Genomic DNA, 22100 nt, shown 5'->3' on the forward strand with positions numbered 1-22100 from the left:
CTGGCCCCTGGCTCTCACGTGCGCGCTCCTGGCCCCTGGCTCTCACGTGCGCGCTCCTGGCTCCTGGCTCTCACGTGCACGCTCCTGGCTCTCACGTGCGCGCTCCTGGCCCCTCACGTGCGCGCTCCTGGCCCCTGGCTCTCACGTGCGCGCTCCTGGCCCCTGGCTCTCACGTGCGCGCTCCTGGCCCCTGGCTCTCACGTGCGCGCTCCTGGCTCCTGGCTCTCACGTGCACGCTCCTGGCTCTCACGTGCGCGCTCCTGGCCCCTCACGTGCGCGCTCCTGGCCCCTGGCTCTCACGTGCGCGCTCCTGGCCCCTGGCTCTCACGTGCGCGCTCTTCTAATCAGAATAAGGTTTATTACTATTGTCAATGAACACAATTCACAAACATTGTAACTTCTGGAGGATTAAATCATGACAACAGCAGATCAAATATAATAATGTCATTTACACTTGTACAGATTTAATGATGTCATTATTCTCATGGAAATGGACTAAAACTTTCTCTGTCGTCAATAAAATGTGTTCAATTCAGACTCGTGTTTTCATTCGAGGTCTGGGCCTGCACAGGAAATAACCACTCCAGAACAATGACATCACACATGCTCCTCCAGAACAATGACATCACATGCTCCTCCAGAACAATGACATCACACATGCTCCTCCAGAACAATGACATCACACATGCTCCTCCAGAACAATGACATCACATGCTCCTCCAGAACAATGACATCACATGCTCCTCCAGAACAATGACATCACACATGCTCCTCCAGAACAATGACATCACATGCTCCTCCAGAACAATGACATCACATGCTCCTCCAGAACAATGACATCACACATGCTCCTCCAGAACAATGACATCACATGCTCCTCCAGAACAATGACATCACATGCTCCTCCAGAACAATGACATCACACATGCTCCTCCAGAACAATGACATCACATGCTCCTCCAGAACAATGACATCACATGCTCCTCCAGAACAATGACATCACATGCTCCTCCAGAACAATGACATCACACATGCTCCTCCAGAACAATGACATCACACATGCTCCTCCAGAACAATGACATCACACATGCTCCTCCAGAACAATGACATCACACATGCTCCTCCAGAACAATGACATCACACATGCTCCTCCAGAACAATGACATCAAGGATGCTCCTCCAGAACAATGACATCACACATGCTCCTCCAGAACAATGACATCACACATGCTCCTCCAGAACAATGACATCACACATGCTCCTCCAGAACAATGACATCACACATGCTCCTCCAGAACAATGACATCACACATGCTCCTCCAGAACAATGACATCACACATGCTCCTCCAGAACAATGACATCACGGATGCTCCTCCAGAACAATGACATCACACATGCTCCTCCAGAACAACGACATCACACATGCTCCTCCAGAACAATGACACACCAGAACAATGACATCACACATTTTCCTCCAGAACAATGACACACATAATCCTCCAGAACAATGACATCACACATGCTCCTCCAGAACAATGACATCACACATGCTCCTCCAGAACAATGACACACCAGAACAATGACATCACACATTTTCCTCCAGAACAATGACATCACACATGCTCCTCCAGAACAATGACATCAAGGATGCTCCTCCAGAACAATGACATCACACATGCTCCTCCAGAACAAAGACATCTGTCCTAAACCAGGTCCAAACCAGGACTAAACCAGGTCCAAACCAGGACTAAACCAGATCTAAACCAGGACTAAACCAGGACTAAACCAGGACTAAACCAGGCCTGAACCAGGACTAAACCAGGACTAAACCAGGCCTGAACCAGGACTGAACCAGGACTAAACCAGGCCTGAACCAGGACTAAACCAGGACTAAACCAGGACTAAACCAGGACTAAACCAGGACTGAACCAGGACTGAACCAGGACTAAACCAGGACTAAACCAGGACTAAACCAGGACTAAACCAGGCCTGAACCAGGACTGAACCAGGACTGAACCAGGACTAAACCAGGCCTGAACCAGGACTAAACCAGGACTAAACCAGGACTGAACCAGGACTGAACCAGGACTGAACCAGGACTGAACCAGGACTAAACCAGGACTAAACCAGGACTAAACCAGGACTGAACCAGGCCTGAACCAGGACTAAACCAGGACTAAACCAGGACTAAACCAGGCCTGAACCAGGACTAAACCAGGCCTGAACCAGGACTAAACCAGGACTAAACCAGGATTAAACCAGGACTAAAACAGGCCTGAACTAGGACTAAACCAGGACTAAACCAGGACTAAACCAGGACTAAACCAGGCCTGAACCAGGACTAAACCAGGCCTGAACTAGGACTAAACCAGGACTAAACCAGGACAAAACCAGGACTAAACCAGGTCTAAACCAGCACTAAACCAGGACAAAACCAGGACAAAACCAGGACTAAACCAGGACTAAACCAGGACTAAACCAGGACTAAACCAGCACTAAACCAGGACTAAACCAGGACTAAACCAGGACTAAACCAGGCCTAAACCAGGACTAAACCAGGACTAAACCAGGACTAAACCAGGCCTGAACCAGGCCTGAACCAGGACTAAACCAGGACTAAACCAGGACTAAACCAGGACTGAACCAGGCCTGAACCAGGACTAAACCAGGACTAAACCAGGACTAAACCAGGACTAAACCAGGACTAAACCAGGATTAAACCAGGCCTGAACTAGGACTAAACCAGGACTAAACCAGGTCTAAACCAGCACTAAACCAGGACTAAACCAGGAAAAAACCAGGACTAAACCAGGACTAAACCAGGACTAAACCAGGACTAAACCAGGACTAAACCAGCACTAAACCAGGACTAAACCAGGACTAAACCAGGACTAAACCAGGACTAAACCAGCACTAAACCAGGACTAAACCAGGTCTAAACCAGGACTAAACCAGGACTAAACCAGGCCTAAACCAGGCCTAAACCAGGACTAAACCAGGACTAAACCAGGACTGAACCAGGCCTGAACCAGGACTAAACCAGGACTAAACCAGGACTAAACCAGGACTAAACCAGGACTAAACCAGGACTAAACCAGGCCTGAACCAGGACTAAACCAGGCCTGAACCAGGCCTGAACCAGGACTAAACCAGGACTAAACCAGGACTAAACCAGGACTAAACCAGGATTAAACCAGGATTAAACCAGGCCTGAACTAGGACTAAACCAGGACTAAACCAGGACAAAACCAGGACTAAACCAGGTCTAAACCAGCACTAAACCAGGACTAAACCAGGACTAAACCAGGACTAAACCAGGACTAAACCAGGTCTAAACCAGGACTAAACTAGGACTAAACCAGGACTAAACCAGGACTAAACCAGGTCTAAACCAGGACTAAACCAGGACTAAACCAGGCCTAAACCAGGCCTAAACCAGGACTAAACCAGGACTAAACCAGGACTAAACAAGGACTAAACCAGGACTAAACCAGGTCTAAACCAGGACTAAACCAGGTCCAAACCAGGACCAAACCAGGACTAAACCAGGACTAAACTAGGTATAAACCAGGACTAAACTAGGTCTAAACCAGGACTAAACTAGGTCTAAACCAGGACCAAACTAGGTCTATACCAGGACTAAACCAGGACTAAACCAGGTCTAAACCAGGACTAAACCAGGACTAAACAAGGTCTAAACCAGGACTAAACCAGGTCTACACCAGGTCTAAACCAGGACTAAACCAGGTCCAAACCAGGACTAAACCAGGACTAAACCAGGACTAAACCAGGACTAAACAAGATCTAAACCAGGACTAAACCAGGACTAAACCAGGACTAAACTAGGTCTAAACCAGGACTAAACCAGGACTAAACTAGGTCTAAACCAGGACTAAACTAGATCCAAACAAGGTCTAAACCAGGTCTAAACCAGGACTAAACCAGGGCTTAACCAGGACTAAACAAGGTCTAAACCAGGACTAAACCAGGACTAAACTAGGACTAAACCAGGTCTAAACCATGTCTAAACCAGGACTAAACCAGGTCCAAACCAGGACTAAACCAGGACAAAACAAGGTCTAAACCGGGACTAAACCAGGTCTAAACCAGGACTAAACCAGGACTAAACAAGATCTAAACCAGGACTAAACCAGGACTAAACCAGGACTAAACTAGGTCTAAACCAGGACTAAACCAGGACTAAACCAGGTCTCAACCAGGACTAAACAAGATCTAAACCAGGACTAAACCAGGACTAAACCAGGACTAAACCAGGACTAAACAAGGTCTAAACCAGGACTAAACCAGGTCTAAACCAGGACTGAACCAGGACTAAACCAGGTCTAAACCAGGACTAAACCAGGACAAAACAAGGACTAAACCAGGACTAAACAAGGTCTAAACCAGGACTAAACCAGGACTAAACCTGGACTAAACCTGGTCTAAACTAGGTCTAAACCAGGACAAAACCAGGTTTAAACCAGGACTAAACTAGGTCTAAACCAGGACTAAACTAGTTCTAAACCAGGACTAAACTAGGTCCAAACCAGGTCTAAACCAGGTCTCAACCAGGGCTAAACCAGGTCTAAACCAGGACTAAACCAGGTCCAAACCAGGACTAAACCAGGACTAAACTAGGTCTAAACCAGGACTAAACCAGGACTAAACTAGGTCTAAACCAGGACTAAACTAGATCCAAACAAGGTCTAAACCAGGACTAAACCAGGACTAAACCAGGACTAAACCAGGCCTGAACCAGGACTAAACCAGGACTAAACCAGGACTAAACCAGGACTAAACCAGGCCTGAACCAGGACTAAACCAGGACTAAACCAGGACTAAACCAGGACTAAACCAGGCCTGAACCAGGACTAAACCAGGACTAAACCAGGACTAAACCAGGACTAAACCAGGACTAAACCAGGCCTGAACCAGGACTAAACCAGGACTAAACCAGGACTAAACCAGGCCTGAACCAGGACTAAACCAGGACTAAACCAGGACTAAACCAGGACTAAACCAGGATTAAACCAGGACTAAACCAGGCCTGAACTAGGACTAAACCAGGACTAAACCAGGACTAAACCAGGACTAAACCAGGCCTGAACTAGGACTAAACCAGGCCTGAACCAGGACTAAACCAGGCCTGAACTAGGACTAAACCAGGACTAAACCAGGAAAAAACCAGGACTAAACCAGGACTAAACCAGGACAAAACCAGGACTAAACCAGGACTAAACCAGGACTAAACCAGGATTAAACCAGGACTAAACCAGGACTAAACCAGGACTAAACCAGGACTAAACCAGGCCTAAACCAGGCCTAAACCAGGACTAAACCAGGACTAAACCAGGCCTGAACCAGGCCTGAACCAGGACTTAACCAGGACTAAACCAGGACTAAACCAGGCCTGAACCAGGACTAAACCAGGACTAAACCAGGACTAAACCAGGACTAAACCAGGACTAAACCAGGCCTGAACCAGGACTAAACCAGGCCTGAACTAGGACTAAACCAGGACTAAACCAGGACTAAACCAGGACTAAACCAGGATTAAACCAGGATTAAACCAGGCCTGAACTAGGACTAAACCAGGACTAAACCAGGACAAAACCAGGACTAAACCAGGTCCAAACCAGCACTAAACCAGGACTAAACCAGGACTAAACCAGGACTAAACCAGGACTAAACCAGGATTAAACCAGGACTAAACCAGGCTTGAACTAGGACTAAACCAGGACTAAACCAGGACAAAACCAGGACTAAACCAGGTCTAAACCAGCACTAAACCAGGACTAAACCAGGACTAAACCAGGACTAAACCAGGACTAAACCAGGACTAAACCAGGCCTAAACCAGGCCTAAACCAGGCCTAAACCAGGACTAAACCAGGACTAAACCAGGCCTGAACCAGGACTAAACCAGGACTAAACCAGGACTAAACCAGGACTAAACCAGGACTAAACCAGGCCTGAACCAGGACTAAACCAGGACTAAACCAGGACTAAACCAGGACTAAACCAGGATTAAACCAGGCCTGAACTAGGACTAAACCAGGCCTGAACCAGGACTAAACCAGGACTAAACCAGGACTAAACCAGGACTAAACCAGGACTAAACCAGGCCTGAACCAGGACTAAACCAGGACTAAACCAGGACTAAACCAGGACTAAACCAGGACTAAACCAGGACTAAACCAGGCCTGAACTAGGACTAAACCAGGCCTGAACCAGGACTAAACCAGGATTAAACCAGGATTAAACCAGGTCTAAACCAGGACTAAACCAGGTCCAAACCAGCACTAAACCAGGACTAAACCAGGACAAAACCAGGACTAAACCAGGTCCAAACCAGCACTAAACCAGGACTAAACCAGGACAAAACCAGGACTAAACCAGGACTAAACCAGGACTAAACCAGGACTAAACCAGCACTAAACCAGGACTAAACCAGCACTAAACCAGGACTAAACCAGGATTAAACCAGGACTAAACCAGGACTAAACCAGGATTAAACCAGGATTAAACCAGGCCTGAACTAGGACTAAACCAGGACTAAACCAGGACAAAACCAGGACTAAACCAGGTCTAAACCAGCACTAAACCAGGACTAAACCAGGACTAAACCAGGACTAAACCAGGACTAAACCAGGACTAAACCAGGACTAAACCAGCACTAAACCAGGACTAAACCAGGACTAAACCAGGACTAAACCAGGATTAAACCAGGATTAAACCAGGCCTGAACTAGGACTAAACCAGGACTAAACCAGGACAAAACCAGGACTAAACCAGGTCCAAACCAGCACTAAACCAGGACTAAACCAGGACAAAACCAGGACTAAACCAGGACTAAACCAGGACTAAACCAGGACTAAACCAGGACTAAACCAGCACTAAACCAGGACTAAACCAGCACTAAACCAGGACTAAACCAGGATTAAACCAGGATTAAACCAGGCCTGAACTAGGACTAAACCAGGACTAAACCAGGACAAAACCAGGACTAAACCAGGTCTAAACCAGCACTAAACCAGGACTAAACCAGGACTAAACCAGGACTAAACCAGGACTAAACCAGGACTAAACCAGCACTAAACCAGGACTAAACCAGGACTAAACCAGGACTAAACCAGGATTAAACCAGGATTAAACCAGGCCTGAACTAGGACTAAACCAGGACTAAACCAGGACAAAACCAGGACTAAACCAGGACTAAACCAGGACTAAACCAGGACTAAACCAGGACTAAACCAGGACTAAACCAGCACTAAACCAGGACTAAACCAGCACTAAACCAGGACTAAACCAGGATTAAACCAGGACTAAACCAGGACTAAACCAGGACTAAACCAGGACTAAACCAGGACTAAACCAGGTCTAAACCAGGTCTAAACCAGGACTAAACCAGGACTAAACCAGGACTAAACCAGGTCTAAACAAGGTCTAAACCAGGTCTAAACCAGAACTAAACCAGGACTAAACCAGGTCTAAACAAGGTCTAAACCAGGTCTAAACCAGGACTAAACCAGGACTAAACCAGGTCTAAACCAGGACTAAACCAGGCCTAAACCAGGCCTAAACCAGGACTAAACCAGGACTAAACCAGGTCTAAACCAGGTCTAAACCAGGACTAAACCAGGACTAAACCAGGACTAAACCAGGCCTGAACTAGGACTAAACCAGGACTAAACCAGGACAAAACCAGGACTAAACCAGGTCTAAACCAGGACTAAACCAGGACTAAACCAGGACTAAACCAGCACTAAACCAGGACTAAACCAGGACTAAACCAGGCCTAAACCAGGCCTAAACCAGGCCTAAACCAGGACTAAACCAGGACTAAACCAGGCCTGAACCAGGACTAAACCAGGACTAAACCAGGACTAAACCAGGACTAAACCAGGACTAAACCAGGCCTGAACCAGGACTAAACCAGGATTAAACCAGGCCTGAACTAGGACTAAACCAGGCCTGAACCAGGACTAAACCAGGCCTGAACTAGGACTAAACCAGGACTAAACCAGGACTAAACCAGGACTAAACCAGGATTAAACCAGGATTAAACCAGGCCTGAACTAGGACTAAACCAGGACTAAACCAGGTCTAAACCAGCACTAAACCAGGACTAAACCAGGACAAAACCAGGACTAAACCAGGACTAAACCAGGACTAAACCAGGACTAAACCAGGACTAAACCAGCACTAAACCAGGACTAAACCAGGACTAAACCAGGACTAAACCAGGTCTAAACCAGGACTAAACCAGGACTAAACCAGGCCTAAACCAGGCCTAAACCAGGACTAAACCAGGACTAAACCAGGCCTGAACCAGGCCTGAACCAGGACTAAACCAGGACCAAACCAGGACTAAACCAGGACTAAACCAGGCCTGAACCAGGACTAAACCAGGACTAAACCAGGACAAAACCAGGACTAAACCAGGTCTAAACCAGCACTAAACCAGGACTAAACCAGGACTAAACCAGGACTAAACCAGGACTAAACCAGGTCTAAACCAGGACTAAACTAGGACTAAACCAGGACTAAACCAGGACTAAACCAGGTCTAAACCAGGACTAAACCAGGACTAAACCAGGCCTAAACCAGGCCTAAACCAGGACTAAACCAGGAGTAAACCAGGACTAAACCAGGACTAAACAAGGACTAAACCAGGACTAAACCAGGTCTAAACCAGGACTAAACCAGGTCCAAACCAGGACCAAACCAGGACTAAACCAGGACTAAACTAGGTCTAAACCAGGATTAAACTAGGTCTAAACCAGGACAAAACAAGGTCTAAACCGGGACTAAACCAGGTCTAAACCAGGACTAAACCAGGACTAAACAAGATCTAAACCAGGACTAAACCAGGACTAAAGCAGGACTAAACTAGGTCTAAACCAGGACCAAACTAGGTCTATACCAGGACTAAACCAGGACTAAACCAGGTCTAAACCAGGACTAATCCAGGACTAAACAAGGTCTAAACCAGGACTAAACCAGGTCTAAACCAGGACTAAACCAGGACTAAACAAGATCTAAACCAGGACTAAACCAGGACTAAACCAGGACTAAACAAGGTCTAAACCAGGACTAAACCAGGTCTAAACCAGGACTAAACCAGGACTAAACCAGGTCTAAACCAGGACTAAACCAGGACAAAACAAGGACTAAACCAGGACTAAACTAGGTCTAAACCAGGTCTAAACCAGGACTAAACCAGGACAAAACAAGGACTAAACCAGGACTAAACCTGGACTAAACCTGGTCTAAACCAGGACTAAACTAGAATCAAACCAGGACTAAACTAGGTCTAAACCAGGACTAAACTAGTTCTAAACCAGGACTAAACTAGGTCCAAACCAGGTTTAAACCAGGACTAAACTAGGTCTAAACCAGGACTAAACTAGTTCTAAACCAGGACTAAACTAGGTCCAAACCAGGTTTAAAACAGAACAAAACCAGGACTAAACCAGGTCTAAACCAGGTCTAAACCAGGACTAAACCAGGTCCAAACCAGGACTAAACCAGGACTAAACTAGGTCTAAACCAGGACTAAACCAGGACTAAACTAGGTCTAAACCAGGACTAAACCAGGGCTTAACCAGGACTAAACCAGGTCTAAACCAGGACGAAACTAGGTCTAAACCAGGACAAAACAAGGTCTAAACCGGGACTAAACCAGGTCTAAACCAGGACTAAACCAGGACTAAACAAGATCTAAACCAGGACTAAACCAGGACTAAACCAGGACTAAACAAGGTCTAAACCAGGACTACACCAGGTCTAAACCAGGACTAAACCAGGACTAAACCAGGTCTAAACCAGGACTAAACCAGGACAAAACAAGGACTAAACCAGGACTAAACCTGGTCCAAACCAGGACTAAACCAGGACAAAACCAGGACTGAACCAGGACTAAACCAGGACTAAACCTGGACTAAACCTGGTCTAAACCAGGACTAAACCAGGACTAAACTAGAATAAAACCAGGACTAAACTAGGTCCAAACCAGGACAAAACCAGGTTTAAACCAGGACTAAACTAGGTCTAAACCAGGACTAAACTAGTTCTAAACCAGGACTAAACTAGGTCCAAACCAGGTCTAAACCAGGTCTAAACCAGGACTAAACCAGGACTAAACCTGGACTAAACCTGGTCTAAACCAGGACTAAACCAGGACTAAACCAGGACTAAACTAGAATAAAACCAGGACTAAACTAGGTCCAAACCAGGACAAAACCAGGTTTAAACCAGGTCTAAACCAGGGCTAAACTAGTTCTAAACCAGGACTAAACTAGGTCTAAACCAGGTCTAAACCAGGGCTAAACTAGGACTAAACTAGGTCTAAACCAGGTTTAAAACAGAACAAAACCTGGACTAAACCAGGACTAAACCAGGACTAAACCAGGACTTAACCAGGCCTGAACCAGGACTAAACCAGGACTAAACCAGGACTAAACCAGGCCTGAACCAGGACTAAACCAGGACTAAACCAGGACTAAACCAGGACTAAACCAGGACTAAACCAGGCCTGAACCAGGACTAAACCAGGCCTGAACTAGGACTAAACCAGGACTAAACCAGGACTAAACCAGGACTAAACCAGGATTAAACCAGGATTAAACCAGGTCTAAACCAGCACTAAACCAGGACTAAACCAGGACAAAACCAGGACTACACCAGGACTACACCAGGACTAAACCAGGACTAAACCAGGACTTAACCAGGACTAAACCAGCACTAAACCAGGACTAAACCAGGTCTAAACCAGGACTAAACCAGGACTAAACCAGGACTAAACCAGGACTAAACCAGGTCTAAACCAGGACTAAACCAGGACTAAACCAGGCCTAAACCAGGCCTAAACCAGGACTAAACCAGGACTGAACCAGGCCTGAACCAGGCCTGAACCAGGACTAAACCAGGACTAAACCAGGACTAAACCAGGACTAAACCAGGACTAAACCAGGCCTGAACAAGGACGAAACCAGGACTAAACCAGGACTAAACCAGGACAAAACCAGGACTAAACCAGGTCTAAACCAGCACTAAACCAGGACTAAACCAGGACAAAACCAGGACTAAACCAGGACTAAACCAGGACTAAACCAGGACTAAACCAGGCCTAAACCAGGCCTAAACCAGGACTAAACCAGGACTAAACCAGGACTAAACCAGGACTAAACCAGGACTAAACTAGCTCTAAACCAGGACAAAACAAGGTCTAAACCGGGACTAAACCAGGTCTAAACCAGGACTAAACCAGGACTAAACAAGATCTAAACCAGGACTAAACCAGGACTAAACTAGCTCTAAACCAGGACAAAACAAGGTCTAAACCGGGACTAAACCAGGACTAAACCAGGACTAAAGCAGGACTAAACTAGGTCTAAACCAGGACCAAACTAGGTCTATACCAGGACTAAACCAGGACTAAACCAGGTCAAAACCAGGTCTAAACCAGGACTAAACAAGGTCTAAACCAGGACTAAACCAGGTCTAAACCAGGTCTAAACAAGGACTAAACCAGGTCCAAACCAGGACTAAACCAGGACTAAACTAGGTCTAAACCAGGACTAAACCAGGACTGGCAACATCGCCAAAATCAGAAGAATCCTGCCTAAAAGTGATGCTGAAAAACTTATCCATGCATTTGTAACGACTAGATTAGACTACTGTAACTCCCTGCTTGCAGCGTGTCCTAAAAGCTCCATAAAAAGCTTTCAACTGGTTCAAAATGCAGCAGCAAGATTACTAACAGGAACAAAAAGAAGAGAGCACATTACACCAGTGCTGGAGTCTCTTCACTGGCTCCCCGTCGAGTCTAGAATCAAATTCAAAATTCTACTCTTGACCTACAAAGCCATAAATGACATGGCCCCATCCTACCTCAAAGATGCTATAGAACCATATCATCCAAACAGAGCTCTTCGCTCTCAGAATGCTGGCCTTCTGGTGGTGCCAAGAGTCTCTAAAAGTACTGTAGGAGGTAGAGCGTTTAGCTCCCAAGCTCCTGTGTTATGGAATCAGCTCCCGACCCATGTTAAATATGCTGACACAGTCTCTTCATTTAAGTCCAGGCTTAAAATGTTCCTCTTTAAATCGCTTATGGTCAGACTAGTTAGGAACAGAAACATAAACCCACAGCTTTAGCTACGCTGCCCTAGGAGTAACTGTGCTGGGGGAAGTATGACAGCTTGAGCACTATCCTCTTCTTCTTCTGACTAATGCTATCAAACAATATTTATTTTTTGATTCCACTTGCAAACTGTTCACCGCCTTCTTTTCTTTCTCTCACTCCTGAGGACATGTGGACCCAGATGCCCCTCCCCTGGTGAAGTGGTCCCTGCCCCGTGTGGACGGTCCCTCATCTGCCTGAGGAGTGGGTCCAGCTCCAGTCTCCTCGTGTCCGTCTGTCCGTCTGTGAGAGTGGGATCTCTCCTTCACTGGAACTCCTCCAGGTTTCTACGCTTTTTTCCCAAAGAGGTTTTTTTTTGTAGTTTTTCCTGGCCGAGAAGGAGAGTCTAAGGACAGAGGACCCTGGGACATCGTCCCTCGCCACCACAGACATTGTTGATTCATTTCTCCCTGTGGCCCTCAGAGGCAACTGTTGTTGTGATTTTGGGCCTTACAAAAATAAATTGATTTGATTTGATTTGATAAACTAGGTCTAAACCAGGACTAAACCAGGTCTAAACCAGGTCTAAACCAGGACTAAACCAGGTCTAAACCAGGACTAAACCAGGACTAAACTAGGACTAAACCAGGTCTAAACCATGTCTAAACCAGGACTAAACTAGGTCCAAACCAGGATTAAACCAGGACTAAACCAGCTCTAAACCAGGACAAAACAAGGTCTAAACCGGGACTAAACCAGGTCTAAACCAGGACTAAACCAGGACTAAACAAGATCTAAACCAGGACTAAACCAGGACTAAACCAGGACTAAACCAGGTCTAAACCAGGACTAAACCAGGACTAAACCAGGTCTCAACCAGGACTAAACCAGGACTAAACAAGGTCTAAACCAGGACTAAACCAGGTCTAAACCAGGACTAAACCAGGACAAAACAAGGACTAAACCTGGACTAAACCTGGTCTAAACCAGGACTAAACCAGGACTAAACTAGGTCTAAACCAGGACAAAACTAGTTCTAAACCAGGACTAAACTAGGTCCAAACCAGGTCTAAACCAGGTCTAAACTAGGTCTAAACCAGGACAAAACTAGTTCTAAACCAGGACTAAACTAGGTCCAAACCAGGTCTAAACCAGGACTAAACTAGGTCTAAACCAGGACAAAACTAGTTCTAAACCAGGACTAAACTAGGTCCAAACCAGGTCTAAACCAGGACTAAACTAGGTCTAAACCAGGACAAAACTAGTTCTAAACCAGGACTAAACTAGGTCCAAACCAGGTCTAAACCAGGACTAAACTAGGTCTAAACCAGGACAAAACTAGTTCTAAACCAGGACTAAACAAGGTCTAAACCAGGACTAAACCAGGTCTAAACTAGGTCATAACCAGGACAAAACTAGTTCTAAACCAGGACTAAACTAGGTCCAAACCAGGTCTAAACCAGGTCTAAACCAGGGCTAAACCAGGACTAAACTAGGTCTAAACCAGGTCTAAACCAGGACTAAACCAGGACTAAACCTGGACTAAACCTGGTCTAAACCAGGACTAAAGCAGGACTAAACTAGAATCAAACCAGGACAAAACCAGGTTTAAACCAGGACTAAACTAGGTCTAAACCAGGACTAAACTAGTTCTAAACCAGGACTAAACTAGGTCCAAACCAGGTCTAAACCAGGTCTAAACCAGGACTAAACTAGGTCCAAACCAGGTCTAAACCAGGACTAAACCAGGTCTAAACCAGGTCTAAACCAGGACTAAACCAGGTCCAAACCAGGACTAAACCAGGACTAAACTAGGTCTAAACCAGGACTAAACCAGGACTAAACTAGGTCTAAACCAGGACTAAACCAGGACTAAACTAGGTCTAAACCAGGACTAAACTAGATCCAAACAAGGTCTAAACCAGGACTAAACCAGGGCTTAACCAGGACTAAACAAGGACTAAACCAGGACTAAACCAGGACTAAACCAGGTCTAAACCATGTCTAAACCAGGACTAAACCAGGTCCAAACCAGCTCTAAACCAGGACTAAACCAGGACTAAACTAGGTCTAAACCAGGACAAAACAAGGTCTAAACTGGGACTAAACCAGGTCTAAACCAGGACTAAACCAGGACTAAACAAGATCTAAACCAGGACTAAACCAGAACTAAACTAGGTCTAAACCAGGACTAAACCAGGACTAAACCAGGTCTCAACCAGGACTAAACCAGGACTAAACCAGGTCTAAACCAGGACTAAACCAGGTCTAAACCAGGACTAAACCAGGTCTAAACCAGGACTAAACCAGGACTAAACCTGGACTAAACCTGGTCTAAACCAGGACTAAACCAGGACTAAACCAGGACTAAACTAGAATCAAACCAGGACTAAACTAGGTCTAAACCAGGACAAAACCAGGTTTAAACCAGGACTAAACTAGAATCAAACCAGCACTAAACCAGGACTAAACCAGGACAAAACCAGGACTAAACCAGGACTAAACCAGGACTAAACCAGGATTAAACCAGGACTAAACCAGGACTAAACCAGGACTAAACCAGGACTAAACCAGGCCTAAACCAGGCCTAAACCAGGACTAAACCAGGACTAAACCAGGACTAAACCAGGCCTGAACCAGGCCTGAACCAGGACTAAACCAGGACTAAACCAGGACTAAACCAGGACTAAACCAGGACTAAACCAGGCCTAAACCAGGCCTGAACCAGGACTAAACCAGGACTAAACCAGGACTAAACCAGGACTAAACCAGGACTAAACCAGGCCTGAACCAGGACTAAACCAGGACTAAACCAGGACTAAACCAGGACTAAACCAGGACTAAACCAGGCCTGAACCAGGACTAAACCAGGCCTGAACTAGGACTAAACCAGGACTAAACCAGGACTAAACCAGGACTAAACCAGGACTAAACCAGGATTAAACCAGGATTAAACCAGGCCTGAACTAGGACTAAACCAGGACTAAACCAGGACAAAACCAGGACTAAACCAGGTCCAAACCAGCACTAAACCAGGACTAAACCAGGACAAAACCAGGACTAAACCAGGACTAAACCAGGACTAAACCAGGACTAAACCAGGACTAAACCAGCACTAAACCAGGACTAAACCAGCACTAAACCAGGACTAAACCAGGACTAAACCAGGACTAAACCAGGATTAAACCAGGACTAAACCAGGCCTGAACTAGGACTAAACCAGGACTAAACCAGGACTAAACCAGGACTAAACCAGGCCTGAACTAGGACTAAACCAGGACTAAACCAGGACAAAACCAGGACTAAACCAGGTCTAAACCAGCACTAAACCAGGACTAAACCAGGACAAAACCAGGACTAAACCAGGACTAAACCAGGACTAAACCAGGACTAAACCAGCACTAAACCAGGACTAAACCAGGACTAAACCAGGCCTAAACCAGGCCTAAACCAGGCCTAAACCAGGACTAAACCAGGACTAAACCAGGACTAAACCAGGCCTGAACCAGGACTAAACCAGGACTAAACCAGGACTAAACCAGGACTAAACCAGGACTAAACCAGGCCTGAACCAGGACTAAACCAGGACTAAACCAGGACTAAACCAGGATTAAACCAGGCCTGAACTAGGACTAAACCAGGCCTGAACCAGGACTAAACCAGGCCTGAACTAGGACTAAACCAGGACTAAACCAGGACTAAACCAGGACTAAACCAGGATTAAACCAGGATTAAACCAGGCCTGAACTAGGACTAAACCAGGACTAAACCAGGACAAAACCAGGACTAAACCAGGTCTAAACCAGCACTAAACCAGGACTAAACCAGGACAAAACCAGGACTAAACCAGGACTAAACCAGGACTAAACCAGGACTAAACCAGCACTAAACCAGGACTAAACCAGGACTAAACCAGGACTAAACCAGGTCTAAACCAGGACTAAACCAGGACTAAACCAGGCCTAAACCAGGACTAAACCAGGACTAAACCAGGCCTGAACCAGGCCTGAACCAGGACTAAACCAGGACTAAACCAGGACTAAACCAGGACTAAACCAGGCCTGAACCAGGACTAAACCAGACCTGAACCAGGACTAAACCAGGCCTGAACTAGGACTAAACCAGGACTAAACCAGGACTAAACTAGGTCTAAACCAGGATTAAACTAGGTCTAAACCAGGTCTAAACCAGGACTAAACCAGGACTAAACAAGATCTAAACCAGGACTAAAGCAGGACTAAACTAGGTCTAAACCAGGACCAAACTAGGTCTAAACCAGGACAAAACAAGGTCTAAACCGGGACTAAACCAGGTCTAAACCAGGACTAAACCAGGACTAAACCAGGACTAAACAAGGTCTAAACCAGGACTACACCAGGTCTAAACCAGGACTAAACCAGGACTAAACCAGGTCTAAACCAGGACTAAACCAGGACAAAACAAGGACTAAACCAGGACTAAACCTGGTCCAAACCAGGACTAAACCAGGACAAAACCAGGACTGAACCAGGACTAAACCAGGACTAAACCTGGACTAAACCTGGTCTAAACCAGGACTAAACCAGGACTAAACCAGGACTAAACTAGAATAAAACCAGGACTAAACTAGGTCCAAACCAGGACAAAACCAGGTTTAAACCAGGACTAAACTAGGTCTAAACCAGGACTAAACTAGTTCTAAACCAGGACTAAACTAGGTCTAAACCAGGTCTAAACCAGGGCTAAACTAGGACTAAACTAGGTCTAAACCAGGTTTAAAACAGAACAAAACCTGGACTAAACCAGGACTAAACCAGGACTAAACTAGGTCCAAACCAGGTCCAAACCAGAACAAAACAAGGTCTAAACCAGGTCTAAACCAGGGCTAAACCAGGTCTAAACCAGGTCTAAACCAGAACAAAACCAGGACTAAACCAGGACTAAACCAGGACTAAACCAGGACTAAACCAGGACTAAACTAGGTCTAAACAAGGTCTAAACCAGGACTAAACCAGGTCTAAACCAGGACTAAACCAGGACTAAACTAGGTCCAAACCAGGTCTAAACCAGGTCTAAACCAGGGCTAAACCAGGACTAAACTAGGTCTAAACCAGGTTTAAACCAGAACAAAACCAGGACTAAACCAGGACTAAACCAGGACTAAACCAGGACTAAACCAGGACTAAACCAGGACTAAACCAGGCCTGAACCAGGACTAAACCAGGCCTGAACTAGGACTAAACCAGGACTAAACCAGGACTAAACCAGGACTAAACCAGGATTAAACCAGGATTAAACCAGGTCTAAACCAGCACTAAACCAGGACTAAACCAGGACAAAACCAGGACTACACCAGGACTAAACCAGGACTAAACCAGGACTAAACCAGGACTAAACCAGGACTAAACCAGCACTAAACCAGGACTAAACCAGGACTAAACCAGGACTAAACCAGGACTAAACCAGGACTAAACCAGGACTAAACCTGGACTAAACTAGGTCTAAACCAGGTTTAAACCAGAACAAAACCAGGACTAAACCAGGACTAAACCAGGACTAAACCAGGACTAAACCAGGACTAAACCAGGACTAAACCAGGCCTGAACTAGGACTAAACCAGGACTAAACCAGGACTAAACCAGGACTAAACCAGGATTAAACCAGGATTAAACCAGGTCTAAACCAGCACTAAACCAGGACTAAACCAGGACAAAACCAGGACTACACCAGGACTAACCAGGACTAAACCAGCACTAAACCAGGACTAAACCAGGTCTAAACCAGGACTAAACCAGGTCTAAACCAGGACAAAACAAGGACTAAACCAGGACTAAACTAGGTCTAAACCAGGTCTAAACCAGGACTAAACCAGGACTAAACCTGGACTAAACCTGGTCTAAACCAGGACTAAACTAGAATCAAACCAGGACTAAACTAGGTCTAAACCAGGACAAAACCAGGTTTAAACCAGGACTAAACTAGGTCTAAACCAGGACTAAACTAGTTCTAAACCAGGACTAAACTAGGTCCAAACCAGGTTTAAAACAGAACAAAACCAGGACTAAACCAGGACTAAACCAGGACTAAACCAGGTCCAAACCAGGACTAAACCAGGACTAAACTAGGTCTAAACCAGGACTAAACCAGGTCTAAACCAGGACTAAACCAGGACTAAACTAGGTCTAAACCAGGACTAAACCAGGGCTTAACCAGGACTAAACCAGGTCTAAACCAGGACGAAACTAGGTCTAAACCAGGACAAAACAAGGTCTAAACCGGGACTAAACCAGGTCTAAACCAGGACTAAACCAGGATTAAACAAGATCTAAACCAGGACTAAACCAGGACTAAACCAGGACTAAACAAGGTCTAAACCAGGACTACACCAGGTCTAAACCAGGACTAAACCAGGACAAAACAAGGACTAAACCAGGACTAAACCTGGTCCAAACCAGGACTAAACCAGGACAAAACCAGGACTGAACCAGGACTAAACTAGGTCTCAACCAGGTCTAAACCAGGACTAAACCAGGACTAAACCTGACTAAACCTGGTCTAAACCAGGACTAAACCAGGACTAAACCAGGACTAAACTAGAATAAAACCAGGACTAAACTAGGTCCAAACCAGGACAAAACCAGGTTTAAACCAGGACTAAACTAGGTCTAAACCAGGACTAAAATAGTTCTAAACCAGGACTAAACTAGGTCTAAACCAGGTCTAAACCAGGGCTAAACTAGGACTAAACTAGGTCTAAACCAGGTTTAAAACAGAACAAAACCTGGACTAAACCAGGACTAAACCAGGACTAAACTAGGTCCAAACCAGGTCCAAACCAGAACAAAACAAGGTCTAAACCAGGTCTAAACCAGGGCTAAACCAGGTCTAAACCAGGTCTAAACCAGAACAAAACCAGGACTAAACCAGGACTAAACCAGGACTAAACCAGGACTAAACCAGGACTAAACTAGGTCTAAACAAGGTCTAAACCAGGACTAAACCAGGTCTAAACCAGGACTAAACCAGGACTAAACTAGGTCCAAACCAGGTCTAAACCAGGTCTAAACCAGGGCTAAACCAGGACTAAACTAGGTCTAAACCAGGTTTAAACCAGAACAAAACCAGGACTAAACCAGGACTAAACCAGGACTAAACCAGGACTAAACCAGGACTAAACCAGGCCTGAACCAGGACTAAACCAGGCCTGAACTCGGACTAAACCAGGACTAAACCAGGACTAAACCAGGACTAAACCAGGATTAAACCAGGATTAAACCAGGTCTAAACCAGCACTAAACCAGGACTAAACCAGGACAAAACCAGGACTACACCAGGACTAAACCAGGACTAAACCAGGACTAAACCAGGACTAAACCAGGACTAAACCAGCACTAAACCAGGACTAAACCAGGTCTAAACCAGGACTAAACCAGGACTAAACCAGGACTAAACCAGGACAAAACCAGGACTAAACCAGGACTAAACCAGGCCTGAACCAGGACTAAACCAGGACTAAACCAGGCCTGAACCAGGACTAAACCAGGCCTGAACTAGGACTAAACCTGGACTAAACTAGGTCTAAACCAGGTTTAAACCAGAACAAAACAGGACTAAACCAGGACTAAACCAGGACTAAACCAGGACTAAACCAGGACTAAACCAGGCCTGAACCAGGACTAAACCAGGCCTGAACTAGGACTAAACCAGGACTAAACCAGGACTAAACCAGGACTAAACCAGGACTAAACCAGGATTAAACCAGGATTAAACCAGGTCTAAACCAGCACTAAACCAGGACTAAACCAGGACAAAACCAGGACTACACCAGGACTAAACCAGGACTAAACCAGGACTAAACCAGGACTAAACCAGGACTAAACCAGCACTAAACCAGGACTAAACCAGGTCTAAACCAGGACTAAACCAGGTCTAAACCAGGACAAAACAAGGACTAAACCAGGACTAAACTAGGTCTAAACCAGGTCTAAACCAGGACTAAACCAGGACTAAACCTGGACTAAACCTGGTCTAAACCAGGACTAAACTAGAATCAAACCAGGACTAAACTAGGTCTAAACCAGGACTAAACTAGTTCTAAACCAGGACTAAACTAGGTCCAAACCAGGTTTAAAACAGAACAAAACCAGGACTAAACCAGGACTAAACCAGGACTAAACTAGGTCCAAACCAGGTCTAAACCAGGACTAAACCAGGTCTAAACCAGGTCTAAACCAGGACTAAACCAGGTCCAAACCAGGACTAAACCAGGACTAAACTAGGTCTAAACCAGGACTAAACCAGGTCTAAACCAGGACTAAACCAGGACTAAACTAGGTCTAAACCAGGACTAAACCAGGGCTTAACCAGGACTAAACCAGGTCTAAACCAGGACGAAACTAGGTCTAAACCAGGACAAAACAAGGTCTAAACCGGGACTAAACCAGGTCTAAACCAGGACTAAACCAGGACTAAACCAGGACTAAACAAGGTCTAAACCAGGACTACACCAGGTCTAAACCAGGACTAAACCAGGACTAAACCAGGTCTAAACCAGGACTAAACCAGGACAAAACAAGGACTAAACCAGGACTAAACCTGGTCCAAACCAGGACTAAACCAGGACAAAACCAGGACTGAACCAGGACTAAACTAGGTCTCAACCAGGTCTAAACCAGGACTAAACCAGGACTAAACCTGGACTAAACCTGGTCTAAACCAGGACTAAACCAGGACTAAACCAGGACTAAACTAGAATAAAACCAGGACTAAACTAGGTCCAAACCAGGACAAAACCAGGTTTAAACCAGGACTAAACTAGGTCTAAACCAGGACTAAACTAGTTCTAAACCAGGACTAAACTAGGTCTAAACCAGGTCTAAACCAGGGCTAAACTAGGACTAAACTAGGTCTAAACCAGGTTTAAAACAGAACAAAACCTGGACTAAACCAGGACTAAACCAGGACTAAACTAGGTCCAAACCAGGTCCAAACCAGAACAAAACAAGGTCTAAACCAGGTCTAAACCAGGGCTAAACCAGGTCTAAACCAGGTCTAAACCAGAACAAAACCAGGACTAAACCAGGACTAAACCAGGACTAAACCAGGACTAAACCAGGACTAAACTAGGTCTAAACAAGGTCTAAACCAGGACTAAACCAGGTCTAAACCAGGACTAAACCAGGACTAAACTAGGTCCAAACCAGGTCTAAACCAGGTCTAAACCAGGGCTAAACCAGGACTAAACTAGGTCTAAACCAGGTTTAAACCAGAACAAAACCAGGACTAAACCAGGACTAAACCAGGACTAAACCAGGACTAAACCAGGACTAAACCAGGACTAAACCAGGCCTGAACCAGGACTAAACCAGGCCTGAACTAGGACTAAACCAGGACTAAACCAGGACTAAACCAGGACTAAACCAGGATTAAACCAGGATTAAACCAGGTCTAAACCAGCACTAAACCAGGACTAAACCAGGACTAAACCAGCACTAAACCAGGACTAAACCAGGTCTAAACCAGGACTAAACCAGGACTAAACCAGGACTAAACCAGGACTAAACCAGGCCTAAACCAGGCCTAAACCAGGACTAAACCAGGACTAAACCAGGACTAAACCAGGACTGAACCAGGCCTGAACCAGGCCTGAACCAGGACTAAACCAGGACTAAACCAGGACTAAACCAGGACTAAACCAGGCCTGAAAAAGGACGAAACCAGGACTAAACCAGGACAAAACCAGGACTAAACCAGGTCTAAACCAGCACTAAACCAGGACAAAACCAGGACTAAACCAGGACTAAACCAGGTCTAAACCAGGACTAAACCAGGACTAAACAAGATCTAAACCAGGACTAAAGCAGGACTAAACTAGGTCTAAACCAGGACCAAACTAGGTCTATACCAGGACTAAACCAGGACTAAACCAGGTCTAAACCAGGACTAATCCAGGACTAAACAAGGTCTAAACCAGGACTAAACCAGGTCTAAACCAGGA

This window comes from Eucyclogobius newberryi, unplaced genomic scaffold (assembly GCF_026437365.1).
Source record: "Eucyclogobius newberryi isolate DKJ021-1_F unplaced genomic scaffold, fEucNew1.0.hap1 SCAF_256, whole genome shotgun sequence".
NCBI lineage: Eukaryota > Metazoa > Chordata > Actinopteri > Gobiiformes > Gobiidae > Eucyclogobius > Eucyclogobius newberryi.